We start from the raw sequence: 15,196 nt of genomic DNA, 5'->3' as shown, positions 1-15,196 counted from the left end.
ACCGAGGAAGGCCCCCGGACCGGACGGCATTCCGAACGTCGCGGTGAAGGCCGCGATCAGGGAATTCCCCGATATGTTCCGAACATCGTTGCAACGATACGTGACGGAGCGGGTGTTTCCTGACACGTGGAAACGGCAGAAACTTGTTCTTCTGCCAAAGCCGGGTAAGCGTCCAGGAGACCCATCGGCATATCGGCCGATCTGTCTACTGGATACAGCGGGTAAGGTCCTGGAGAAGGTGATTCAGAACCGACTTCAGAGATACACGGAAAGTGAGGGCGGACTCTCGGGGAAACAGTTTGGTTTCCGTCGAGGTCGCAGCACCATAGATGCCATCCGCTCGGTCATCGAGGTAGCGGACAGAGCCAGGCTGACCAAGAGGAGAGGGCTCCGCTTTTGCGCGGTTGTCACTCTGGATGTGAAGAACGCCTTCAACAGTGTCAGTTGGACAGCGATTGCGTCGTCGCTCATCCAAATGAGGATCCCGGCATATCTGTATAGGCTTGTGGAAAGTTACTTCCACAATCGCCAACTGCAGTATATGACCGGCGAGGGTTTGCGAACACAAGAGGTTTCGGCGGGTGTTCCACAGGGGTCAATACTCGGCCCGGTTCTGTGGAACATCACTTACGACGAACTCCTACGAACGAGCCTCCCATCGGGAGCCGAACTCGTAGGATTTGCAGATGATGTAGTCCTCTTGGCGAGGGGCTCCTCAACAGCGGAGGTTGAGCTACTGGCCACGGTAGCTATCCAGGAAGTGGAACGCTGGATGCACTCCAAGTGCCTGCGTCTAGCCCACCACAAAACCGAAATGGTGCTTATCACCAACCTGAAATCACCCCAAACAGGTACCATTGCCGTTGGACCGTGCAACATCGTGTCCAAACGCGCAATCAAGTACCTAGGGGTGATGATCGACGACAGGCTCAGCTTCACGAGCCATGTCGAACACGTGTGCAAGAGAGCGGCAATGGCCACGGCCGCACTCACACGAATGATGCCGAACTCCTCGGCTATCCAAAGCAGCAAAAGGCGGATCATTGCAAGTGTGACCACTTCGATCTTGCGGTACGGAGCAGCGGCCTGGAGGCAGGCCCTGGGAGGAAGCTGTAACCTGCAGCGACTTAGCAGCGTTCAGCGGCTGATGAACCTGCGGGTTATCAGCGGATACCGGACCATGTCGTCCGAAGCCGCCTGTGTAGTAGCGGGTGTTATGCCCATCTCGGTTTTGCTAGAGGAGGATGTCTATTGCTACGACAACAGAGACACGCCCAACGTTCGAGATCTCGCCAATGAGGACTCGATGTCCAACTGGCAGCAGCTGTGGGACAGCTCAACGAGAGGAAGGTGGACCCATCGTCTGATCCCGCACATCGGGAGCTGGATCGGAAGAAGGCACGGTGAAGTGGACTTCTATATGACGCAATTCCTGACTGGTCATGGATGCTTCATGAAGTACCACTACCGGTTTGGACATGTGGCTTCGCCATATTGCCCAGATTGTGGTGACGTAGAGGAAACACCCGAACATGTGGTGTTTGTCTGTCCGAGGTTTGCGGCGGTACGTACTTCCATATTTGCCGCCTGTGGGCCTGACACGACAGCAGACAACGTTGTACAGAGGATGTGTGCGGATTCCAACACTTGGCATGCGGTCAGCGATGGGTTCACCCGGATCATGACTGCCCTGCAGAGGAGCTGGAACCAACGGCAGTCCGCGAACGGTGTAGGATGACTCCATCGGCGGGGAGCATCTGAGTAGTGTGCGTCCGATCCCCTGATCGAAGCTACAAAGATAAGGCATCATCTTCTGCGTAGCGGAGGTCAGGGGTGCGCCGCGAACGTGTGTAGGATACCCCAATGTCGGGGGGTATCCGAGTAGTTCCGCTTCCTAAGAGGGAAACTGCGGGGATAAGACTTTACCTTCCTCGTAGCGGATCTCGAGGGAAGAGGGTTAACCACTGTCGGGGGATACCCACGGGTAGAGAGGCTCTCGACGCCGGGCGAGCCTCTCGAGTCGGTGTAGGATGTCGTCACCGTCGGGAAACATCCGAGTCGTAGCGTTCCAAGTCCCGAATGTGTGCCGTGACAGTCGCGAGTCTAGGATAAGCTGCTCTCGATTTGGCACACAACGGGCAGGAAAATCCGCGGGCCAAAAATCCTAGGGTTGCCAACCAAGGGGGATAAAGAAGACCGGACAACGGTCGGAGTAGACTGACCCCATCGACGGGGGGCTGTCGAGTAGAGTGCGTCCGACCCCACGGTTTGAAGTTACAAAGATAAGACAATACCTTCTGCGTAGCGGATGCCGTGGGTGCGCCGCGTTCGTGTGTAGGATGCTCCACCTTCGGGGAGTATCCGAGTAGAGCGGTTCTCAACGACAGAAGCTGCGGGGATAAGACTTGACCTTCTTCGCAGTGGAAATCGTTGGGAAAGGGTTATTCCACGTTCGGGGAATACCCACGGGTAGAGTGGCTCTCGACGCCGGGCGAGCCATTCGAGTCGGTGTAGGATGACGTCTTCGTCGGGAATCATCCGAGTCGTTGCGTTAAGTCCCGCGCGTGTGCCGTGACAGGCGCGAGTCCAGGATAAGCTGCTCTCGATCTGGCACACGACGGGCAAGGTGGCAAACTTCGAACCCTGAAGATAAGAGGTCGGGCTTCGAGTCGTTAGAGGAGAGGTCAGGCCTCAAACCTTCAGGCGGAGAGGTTTGTGTGGTCAACCCCGAGTCTTTATGTTAGGAGGTCGGGTCCCGAGTCGTAAGAGGAGGGATCAGGCCCCTTACCAACAAGAGGAGGGGTACAAGTGGTCACCTCGAGTCATTACGAGGAGAGGTCAGATTTCAAGTCGTTAGAGGAGAGATCGGGCCTTGAATCGTGCAGAGGAGAGGTAAACCTCGAGTCGATGCGAGGAGGGGTCGGATCTCAAGTCGTTAGAGGAGAGATCAGGCCTCAAGTCGCGAAGAGGAGAGGTTTGTGTGGGAATCTCGAGTCATTGCGAGGAGATGTCGGTTCTCAAGTCGTTAGAGGAGAGTTCAGGCGTCGAGTCGTAAGGATGAGAGGTTTTGCTGAAAGTGGTCTCGTTAATGAGCATTGCCTTTGAGCGCATTAGCGCGAATAGACCTCCCTCTATTGAAGCATAGTGTACTAAACAGTTCGAGGTGGGAACCAGGTCTGCGGCCCCAGGTGGAGTTTAGGGAGTAGGGGGTATACACGAAGTATATCATGAGTCTTCCCATTGTACCCATGGACCCAGAGTAGCAAACTGGGGGGACGCGGTGGCTCGCCGTGCCTTGGAATACAATCCGTAAACCGGGATTTACCACCTGTGGTTACCAACTAAAAAAAAAAAAAGACCACCGAGAGGTTGTTGTAAAAAGATAATAAAAACGTTGTTTTGAGACTTTTGATCAATAAAAAAGATATAGAATAAAGAAAAAAGTCTGATTCATCGAACCAACAATATTTGAGATGAAAAACTTTAGTCCATCAATTCATTTACATGGTTTTTCTAACAAAACAAACATAAACTGTCGAAAACTAGGTATTTTACCCTACCACTTTCAAAGCATGAGATGCCCCAATGCCAAGTTCCATCATGACGTCACGCTTTTCATTCCTCCAATTGAGTCAATTTAAAGTAAGTTTTTAAACTATTTCTTCTGAATTTTTCGAATATTTTACTTTAACTGTTTTTAACTCATAACATTTAGGGAAACCTTTAAAAAATAATGCAAACAAAACTTGATGAAGCTATTAAGATTCTTGGAAAAGTATTCCCAACAAAAAAAAAAAACAAAGTTTAGATTATTGATAAATACAGAAAAACCCCGCTTATCCGAGGTAGTCGGGGAAGAACAACCTAAGATAAGTGAAACCCTGAATTACACGAGCATATCGAAAATCCTTTCCTTTTACTTCAGTGTTGAATACATACAGGCGCAAAGCTTCATTTTGGGTCCTTTAAAATGCCCAAATTATTTATAATGCAGACTTCCGGTCCATCCATACCTATTTTAGATCATTTCACTATTTAAACCATGCTTATGCATTGAAAAACACTGGGTTTTTTTTAAGCTAACGCTACTAAAACATCTCAAGAAGTTGAATCCTGAGGAAAAAAATATAAAGTTGATTTCTGTTTAGAAGAAGCTGTAACAAAATGTGTAGGTCCAATAATTTAAGGATAAGTGTTAGACTGATAAAGCGATTGTATGGATATCAGACCGCTGCAAGCTTTGTATGGCAATTTCAAATTCTTCAATTTTTCTCCTTCCATAACTTTTTCGGGTTGTTTTTGCTGCCAGAAAAAGCAATAAAAATTTTGGAAGTGATTCATCCAGTCTTGAATAAGCGCAACAAGTTTTAATTTTGTATGGAAATTTGTATTGGAAAACAAAAATTTTCATTCAATAATCGCCTGAGAAGTACTGAATGCTCCAAAAATATAAATTTTGTGGAAAAATAATCCTTGATTCTTGCAGTATAATTCATGTGAACAAAGAAAAAATTAAACTTGTACCTCCGAAAAGATATTCGCTGTTATACAAAGTTTGTGTTTTCATAATATTTTTCTTTTTTAATTTAAGCGCTTTTGACTGCTTATTGTAAAACTGTGAAAACGTAGATGGAAATAAAAAATTTTAAAAAATTTATTTACATAGCCTGGGAATTTACTAATTTATATAAGCTTTGCAAAAACATATCGTGAAATTATTAAAAGCTCTAGCAAGCGAAGTCCACCATTTTTTAAATACTTTTCAATTAATTTAGATTTTTTAATTTGAAATGGTTATAACTTTTTTATTAAATGTTGAGCTGCTTGTCCTGTTACAGCAGGATTTTACACTGATGCGCGGTGACCCAAAATACATTGAAGAAACATATGGGAGAAAAAAGTCTTTTTTTTGCAGCGGTGTAATGGGTATGGTAGGGTAAGAACACTATATATTGAATACCATCTTTGGAATTCAGCGAATTTGTGGCCCACAAAAAATAACGAAAGGTTTTCTGGATAAAATTTTGATAGTGTTGTTTAAGCTTGCTCCAAAGCTTCGAATCGATATGGTTTTTTCGCGGAAATATATTTTAAAATCATCATTTGTGCCTCTTTATTCCAAATTGTTTTTGTTATTGATCACAATGATTCAAATATTGAACAGGCAATGTTCTAATTATTGAACACGTAGACTTTGAAAATCATTGTATATATTTAGGGGTATTTAGCTTGATAGTATGCTTTGCAGGGGCGGTTTTGGTTGAGTTAACCCTCCAAAGCCGTTCGGGTCAATATGACCCGAAGCGCACATTTCAAACATCTTTATCATCATTCCAATATACTGATGAACTGGTAGTTTTGACAGACCAAGTTTGTTCTATGAAAATAATGATCAAATTAACGCCAAAAAACTAAAATTTGAGTTTTCAAAATCGGTTCCTTGAGAAATGAAATACAGCTGAGCAAAGCCAAAACTGGATGTCGTTTTTTTAAAGTAAGACTTTTTTCTACCGGAAGATCTGTCATTTCGGTAAAAACTTTCATTGAACCCCAACATATCTATACATTGTCGGATAGATGGATTCTTGACAATTTCAAACATCAATGAAATAATTAAATACAGAAAAGCTGTCAGAAGTTATGAGTATTTTAAAAATAAAATCGATTTTTCGGACTTTTAACTTTCTGAACCAGTTTCTGAAAACCTGGTAATACATATCGAAATCAATACTGATGTTATGAAATCGCTTGGTACATCTTTGTACCTGAAAATGATCACATTTTCATATGTGATGAAAGAAATTAGAGAAACATGAACTATCAAAGAACGAAAGAACATAAGCCGTAAATATCATGAAAATTTCGAAAAAGATACAACGGCTCACCGACAGAACTTGAACCTGCAATCTCCGCTTCGGTACAACGGCGCGTTAGCCAATTCCACCACGGTGAACGTGATGGAACCGGCGAACACGAGCAATCGAGCTCTGCCGATCAACTGCTGGACCTTCTATCGAAACACCATGTATATCCCGCATGTGATCTTTCCGTCTATTGATCTCTCTTGTTTCTCTAACCCCACCCATCGACTCGGGATTTTAGCCGAACGAGCACATGGTCGATTGCTTCGGGTTTGCCGCAACTTACGGTCAGATGAAGAAGCAATCAGTGCCGCTCAAGGTTCCGAGCAGACCAGTTACACAGGGAGGTGTTGCTCTGTTGAAATCAATACTGATGTTATGAAATCGCTTGGTACATCTTTGTACCTGAAAATGATCACATTTTCATATGTGATGAAAGAAATTAGAGAAACATGAACTATCAAAGAACGAAAGAACATAAGCCGTAAATATCATGAAAATTTCGAAAAAGATACAACGGCTCACCGACAGGACTTGAACCTGCAATCTCCGCTTCGGTACAACGGCGCGTTAGCCAATTCCACCACGGTGAACGTGATGGAACCGGCGAACACGAGCAATCGAGCTCTGCCGATCAACTGCTGGACCTTCTATCGAAACACCATGTATATCCCGCATGTGATCTTTCCCTCTATTGATCTTCTCATCCCGAGTCGATGGGTGGGGTTAGAGAAACAAGAGAGATCAATAGAGGGAAAGATCACATGCGGGATATACATGGTGTTTCGATAGAAGGTCCAGCAGTTGATCGGCAGAGCTCGATTGCTCGTGTTCGCCGGTTCCATCACGTTCACCGTGGTGGAATTGGCTAACGCGCCGTTGTACCGAAGCGGAGATTGCAGGTTCAAGTCCTGTCGGTGAGCCGTTGTATCTTTTTCGAAATTTTCATGATATTTACGGCTTATGTTCTTTCGTTCTTTGATAGTTCATGTTTCTCTAATTTCTTTCATCACATATGAAAATACATATCGACTTTATTTTGAAATGTTGAGTAATTAGAATAAATTACCTACACAATGAATATAATATCATCAAAATCGGTTAACATTTACAGCCAGGAGAACGAAATCAAATTACAGCGCATATTTCCCCGAAACGGATATTTAGCGAACGGCTTTGGAAGGTTAAAAACCGAGAAACAGTTTGTTTATATTTCCAAGCACCATCCGTTGTTTGTTCAATAACTGGTACATGCATTTCTTTACGAAACGGGTATTGCAAGATTGAACGTTCAATAATTGAAACTTTGGCGATTTCGGTGATCCAATGATTGAACTTTATAATTTGTAACGATTAAAAAAAAAATACAAATAACAAAGGCTGCCACCCTTTCAGAAATCATTGAAGAAGACTTATTGGAAAACAGTCATTATATTACTAAAGAGTTTTATTTACTTTTTATAGAACTTTTTTCCCAATCAAAAAAGGGCTGTTTTCTTCATCCAGTCAAAAATGATGTAAAAGTTTGAACAATTATTAAAGTTTTGCTGATTGTGGCCCTAATAGTTCGACATTCTCTAAAAAACATTTGAACAGAGGTAGAAAATGCTTCAACAGTCACACAACGATTTTTGTTTAATTTGACTACTGTTTATAATTGTTTTAATCGGTTCATGTTTTACTAGTGTTCAATATCTGGCACCAGTTCAATTACTAGTGCTTCTACCGTACCAAATTTAAATGAAATAAATATGCAGAGAGCTCACCAATTTGTTATGTTTCGTTGTATAAAAATTAGAAAAGGATCGGTCAACTAACTTATTTTCTAAAGCGTTTTTCCAGTGACGTGATTTGAGTAGGGACAGGCCATATAGGAAGATTTAACAATGGGGAGGGTTAGTTTAAGTCTCGTGGGAACTTTAAGTCTTTGGGATTTTAAGGTATTTTACTTGGGATTAGCGAAAATGCTGGCTGTTCATTAATATTTTTTTCATCACCGGTTGCTGTTTATGAACATTTTTCTCAAAACCTAGACAAATATTTTACCTAAAGGCTGCAACGCAATTGGACTTGAAACAAAAAAGTGATCTGATAAAGTTGCATTTGAGTTATATTATGAGGTTTCGAAAACTAAAAAAATTGTAAAAATCGGTCGAGAAACCTAAGTGATATAGCGGTTTTAAGCTATGAATGTCAAATTGACACTCAAGGTCTGATTAGGAAATAATGATGCAAATTTAAAGATTTCAAGAATTCTTCAAGGGTACAAGAAATTATTTCCTGTTTGGATGCACCCAAATAAAGTTACAAGCCACCAAACTTCCAATAGTGTAAAATTGACACTCAAGAGCGGATTAGGATTTAAAGATCGTTATGTTAATTTTTTTTTTTTTGTAATTCTTCTAAACGCAAAAATTATCGTTAAGTGATACACGAGGTCCACAATGTGAGGCTTAAACTACCTAACTGAGAACCACCTCAACGGGTTTCCTCTTTGACGAACAAGTCTAACGTGTTGTGACATGGCCAAACTTTTCGCTTTTCTCCTAGGGAGCGAATGGGCGGATTTGATACAACACGACACATCATAACTTTGCCATACTTACGCTTGGGTTCTCACTCGATGATTTTTTTTTTTGCTGCTTCCTTCTACATCTCTTGTTCATGGGATCTGAGGGTGCTTTCCCATAGGTTTAGGGCCTACATTAGGGTGTCCCAAAATTGCATAACTTTTGGGAATCTGGGGGCTCACCCTCCAAATGGTAGATTAGGATGTGCAGAACAAACTTTTGTATGGGGCCGACTAAAAAAAAATCATGTTTAGAGGTTCCGCAACCGCCATCTTTGAAAAAAGTCCACTTTCAAAAGATTTGATTTTAAATAAATTCTGGGTCCAAAAATTTTCATAAAACTTATATATTTTATATTTTTTTAATTTTGTTTGAGTTAAATACCACACGTAAAAAATGAAAAATGAACCAAATTTGTATCAAAATGTAAAACAAGCAAGCTATTTCCAAGAAAAAAAATTTTTTTGGTCCAAAAATTTCGAATTCAACTGACCAAAATGTGTACCAAGCGTAGAATATTTTTGATACCAATGCCGTCAAAAGATGCGGATTTTTGTGCAATTTAACTTTGCTGAACAAAAGATGTTGTTTGTATCATCGTGTAAAGAGCTATTTACGGTTTAATACTCAATAAAAATTAAAATTTAGGATATTTTTTATTCAATTTATCAAATTTGTCTTAATGAATACCTACTTTAAAATCAAAATACTTGCAAAAAAAGACTTTGATGGTTTAAGGGATTCATCAGAAGGCCATATGCCAAATTTGAGCGAAATAGAACAACAGGAAGGGGTTGCACTGAATCTCAAGTGTGAAAGGGATTCTGAGACATAGTGTTCAAAAGAAGCATAAATAACTGGTTTTTCATCATACATTTTTTCCATTATCAATCGATTGCTTGATTATGAAGATTTTATTAAAATTTCAGTTAAGACTAATATTCCACCTGAAGACTGCAACTCGATTGGACTTAAAACAAAAAAGTTATGGCTGTTCAAAGATTGTGTTTTGGTTACAAATTGTCCTGTAAAACGTAATGAGTAAAATGTACTCATTGTGTGTTAAACGACAATTTGCCATAAAAATACAATCTTTGAACAGCCATAACTTTTTTGTTTTAAATCCAATCGAGTTGCAGTCTTCAGGTGAAATGTTAGTCTTAATTGAAATTTTAATAAAATCTACATAATCAAGCAATCGATTGATAAGGAAAAAAATGTATGATGAAAAACCAGTTTTTATGCTTCTTTTGAACACTATGTCTCAGAATCCCTTTCACACTTGAGATTCAGTGCAACCCCTTCCTGTTGTTCTATTTCGCTCAAATTTGGCATATGGCCTTCTGATGAATCCCTTAAACCATCAAAGTCTTTTTTTGCAAGTATTTTGATTTTAAAGTAGGTATTCATTAAGACAAATTTGATAAATTGAATAAAAAATATTCTAAATTTTAATTTATATTGAGTATTAAACCGTGAATAGCTCTTTACACGATGATACAAACAACATCTTTTGTTCAGCAAAGTTAAATTGCACAAAAATCCGCATCTTTTGACGGCATTGGTATCAAAAATATTTTACGCTTGGTACACATTTTGGTCAGTTGAATTCGAAATTTTTGGACCAAAAAAATTTTTTTTCTTGGAAATAGCTTGCTTGTTTTACATTTTGATACAAATTTGGTTCATTTTTCATTTTTTACGTGTGGTATTTAACTCAAACAAAATTAAAAAAATATAAAATATATAAGTTTTATGAAATTTTTTGGACCCAGAATTTATTTAAAATCAAATCTTTTGAAAGTGGACTATTTTCAAAGATGGCGCTTGCGGAACCTCTAAACATGATTTTTTTTAGTCGGCCCCATACGAAAGTTTGTTCTGCACATCCTAATCTACCATTTGGAGGGTGAGCCCCCAGATTCCCAGAAGTTATGCAATTTTGGGACACCCTAGCCTACATGTGTTTTTTTTTGCTGGTACTCCTTTTGACCGGGTACTGTATCTATGCTAAACTAGCCGCTGGTTGTGCTTAGGTTGGTACCTACTCGATTTAGAAATGATGACTTTTTTCTGGTCGGTTGAGCTCGACGCAGTGTTTGTTGTGAGTGAGTCGAGCAGCAACTTTTTACATCCTTCATCTTGTGTTTTTTTTTCTTGTTCTTCCCCATTTGTGGGGAGAAGGAAACGCAAGCACAGCCAAGCCCACTCTCTGTTGTGAGTTCCCCCAGGAGGGGTTCTTCGAATTTCGCTACCCACAGCTATTTCTGTTCGCTGGCTTCTCTAATGGTGTCGTTAATGGAATGATGGATGGATGTTTCTGAGCTGCTAAGCGTTGCCTCTGGGGTGATTTCATACCTTTGCTTTTATTTCTTGCAATAAGAACTGTGTCATATTTATACTTTGAAAGACTTTTTCCTCGGCAAATTTTTCTTGGAAAAGCTTTTATTTTTCTATTTTTTTCCAATGGGTCAGCCCTCTCTTAAATTCACAAGCTTAGTTTCCTTAAAAAGGAAACAACAGGAACAAATTCTTCTCAAAGGTTCTTACATGAATAATTGACAAACAATTTAATTTAAATTTCCTGTATCAAATCATTAAAATTGAAACAGTGAACCACAAAAGGTAAGCTTACTCATGGAATTTCAAAGGAGAAATAATTATCATATACGTGACCGCCCCTTGGGTAACTGAATTGACAACCCACCTGAAAAAATAATCTCGATGATAAACGCGCTCAACCATCGGTGGCACTCATTTCGCTGCCAAAAATATGACTAAATCTCCTAAACTTAGGCAACACGTGTTGCTCACCGTTATCACCTTGTCACGTTTGCCTGTTTTTTTCCTCTCGCTGCGCTCACTGGATTAAGGTCATCTCCAGTGCGACCTCACCCTGTGGGCTATGGTTCATCGGAATAAAAATGAAACTTTTTTCTGCCACCCGACAATGTTCCCTCATAAAATTCGTGAAAAACTGAGCAACCGCAGAATTGAAAGTTATGAAAGTGCCAGGGCTGCATACTAAACAGCTCGCAAAATGTTCTGCGCCTACTGCGATGATATTGCTGCCGTACTCTACAACGGTTGTGTTGCTGCTACTCCTGTTGACCCGTTTTTTGAGTACTTTACTGCCTACGATATGGTTTCGGTTCGTTTTCTCCTCGACCTACCCATGAGCTAGAACTTTCGCCCGAGAGCGCCCCAATATGCTAAAATACACCTTTGTGATTGTTTACGACTTTCTTAGGGAATTTGGTTACAACATTTTCCCTACCAGCAGCAAAAAAAAAGATTTCACAAGGGGTAGAATGTTTTGCATTTTTATAGGATTCGATTCGACTTTGCTGATCGTCATCTAAATCCGGAATAGTTACTACAACGTTATTTGCTCACTTCCCTCCGACCATTGCGATTGGAATGTTTCGGTTTGTTTCTCGAAGATTAAACTTATCTGACAGATATATTTGTAGTATCGAAAACAGAACAGAATTTTAATAATATTTGGTTATAACAGAAAATTGTAAACATATGCCGTAGAATCATATTCCCATCGAAGATTATTAATTTTAAGAGCATTTTTATTGGTAAAATATGAGTTATTCGCTCTCAGTTTTTCTTCTCGTGAATTCATACAAAATGAAAAACCCTTTTTACCAGTTGAGTTATAAGTCAATAATGTTGGGGCATTTTTTTCTTTTTTAACTGAACCTAACAGAGTTCGCATTTGCAGTTGTCAGATGCATACAACGATTATTCCTTGAGGCAAAATGTAACCATGTCTCAGTCCCTTACATTGAAGTTGATTTTTATTGCCATAATGCTTTGAAAATCAAGTGAAAAAACTTTTGTTTTTCGATTTCTTGTTAATTTCTTACATGAAGATTAGGGAGGCCCTTATTTAAAACTTTCTTGAAACCTAGCTTCAATCCCCTAATCTGAATCCAATCAATGATAAAACAATACTGACAAAGTTTTAGTTCATTCAGATAAATCAAAGATGACACTCTTCCTCTATTCCTTTGTATTTATTTTTTTTATTTACAAGTAGTTTTATTAAGGCATTTTTCCTTTGTATTTGATGAACTTAAAAATAAATTTTCCCACAGTAATCTGGATTTAATATATTTCACCGAAACTTGGCTTGACGAATCAATTACCGACTCTATACTAGCAATTGATGGCTATTATAATTTGCGTAAAGACCGCAACCGCCGAGGCGGAAGAGTTTGTATCTATTGCAAAAATGACCTTGAATGTCGAATATTATTAAAATCTCATAACAACGTCATTGGTGAAACTGAATTGATTCTTTTGAATTTAACTGTTGGCAATAGGTCGTTGCTCATAGAAGTCTATTACAATCCTTCTAACACAGATTGTTCTGAATTATCTATGCGGCATTTTGAAGATTTCGCTCTTAATTATGATCACTCCTTTCTGATCGGTGACTTTACCTCAGGTCAATTTAAATGTACTACACGATCATTAAAACTGCTTGATACATTATCGTGCCACGATTACAAATGCTTAATTTCGAACCTACGTTCTTCTACAGTGTTTAGGCACCGGAACACTTTTCGGACGCGATAAGAAACCCGGAAATCACTTTTGATTTTACTTAATCAAAACACTTTTATTCTTCAGTTCGATTGGGGGTTGAATTATTACAGCGATCTTAATAGCACGGCGGATTGGTTTGGACTGTGTCGAGTCAGCTGTGTTGTGTAAAAAGTGGAGAATATGGTAGAAAAGAATACAACAAAACTTCCCTATTTGCCAGATGGCTGCAACGTTACACGATTTGTCTATGTATCGTGTGACCAACATCTTTTAAATAAGTGGTCGTGAATATCGTTTTCAAGCTTTTTTTTCCTCAGATTTAAGCTTTTTTTTGCCTTGAGAGCATAGGAGACGAAAGCTTAAATCTGAGGAAAAAAGCTTAAATCTGTCAAAACGAGGGGAAAACAAGGGGAAATCTGAGAGATGTGCTCCATACGGTTTGAATAGCGTTGCCGCCGCCTGCTATTTGCATACAATTCACACAACTTCATTTTATATAAGTGTTGATTCTCATGTTTCTGAAAGCTTCTATTCGAGCAGTGAACAGAGCTTATTATCCATCCGAAAGTCTTTTTAGATCACTTTCGGATGGATCTGACTTTGACATTTGCGATGTTTTTAGCTGTCCTAATACCACTAGTGAGCGGTGCGAAATGTGCGAGATTACACTCAAACATACAGAACAGGCTGCTTTTTGCTTACAAATTCATCAAATATGATTTCAAAATTCAACCAAATATCGATGCTCGGAATTTCGAACCATGATCTCATATTTTCAACGCTGAATGTTTCTATTGCTTCTGATGTTTCTGGCTTTTGGCGTCGCGATTATCTCAATTTCAACAATGAACTCGAGTTGGAGCTCTTTACAATTGCGATTGGCATAATTTTATGTCGATTGATGACTCCGATCAATTGCTACACATATTGAACTACAATTTAAAACTTCTATATGAACAATTTTTCCCACTGAAATTTAGAAAGATCCATGAAAATACTTGGTTTAACAATAAAATACAACTTGCAATGATCGAACGAGATTTGGCGTATTTAAACTGGCTTCGTCATAAAACTGATGAAAAAAGAAAAAAATTTCAATGGTTTCGCAATCGAGTTACTTTTTTGGTCTGTAGAACTAAGACCATTTTTTATAGAAAGCGGCTAAATTTTGATCTGCTAACTAGAGTGTCCATTTCCCGGCCTTTTCTCCATTCCCGGGAATCGGGAAATCTGGTGGCCCGTTTCCCGGGAATTCCCGGGACCCCGGGTAATATTCAAAAACATGTAAAATATATGCACTTCGATTCAAATACACATAGCTTATCGAACCTTTCCTGCATACATGCCCATATTTTGTTCAAAACTGTACTCTTCATAATCTTTTAAAGCTTCTTTTCAATCAAATAAACCAAACTGTTTTCAACAATGATAAATTAAAACAGTCTGACGAACTATAAAATAACCTGAATAAGTCAAATGAAGAATTCATCAATGCAATTAGGGGTTGATCAAAAAAAATTATGTTTTTATTTGTTTGATTTTTCCAACCATTTTTCGTTTTTCTGTACACTTAACATATTTGCTCTTCATATGAAAAAAAATATGTATTCTTCATTTTGAGGTTTTGAAATTCATATGGCTTTCAAAGCCAAAGAGAAACATGTGCATGAATGTTACTTTCGTAAAAACACAATGTTAATGAAAATTGTTAAAAGCAAGCGAAAAGAATTAATTTGTAATTAGAAATTCAGTTAAAAGAAGTCAGGAACAAAATTTGTTAAAAGTTAATTTGAAATGTTAGTATGTTGAACACACCTAATTTACAAATACTTACCTTGTATACTTACCTAAATGCCTACTTACCTTTTGATACTTACCTTAAATTTGATCGAACTGGCATCCCTGAAATAAGAAATGTCAAAAGTTAGGAAATTGATGACACACATCAATAAATCAGCTCTCGAAGAGGCAACATCGGCCTAGTTTTTTATTAACCGCAAAGTGTCGTGAGTTTCTGGATTTCATCCGAACTTCCCTCAGAGGGACCCAGTATACTCGTCGGACGTTTGGAAGTGGCCGCTACCTGGACAAACGGCAATATCGCAGGTGAATTGACAACACACAATCTGTCTACCTTCTGCGTATTTTTTCATATATTTTTCGCTCTGTTGTGGGTTTTCATTAAATGAATATGGTGTGGAA

Source organism: Uranotaenia lowii, chromosome 2, assembly GCF_029784155.1.
Source record: "Uranotaenia lowii strain MFRU-FL chromosome 2, ASM2978415v1, whole genome shotgun sequence".
Classification (NCBI taxonomy): Eukaryota; Metazoa; Arthropoda; class Insecta; order Diptera; family Culicidae; genus Uranotaenia; species Uranotaenia lowii.
The sequence above is the reverse complement of the archived record's forward strand: the minus strand, read 5'-3'. Positions refer to the sequence as shown.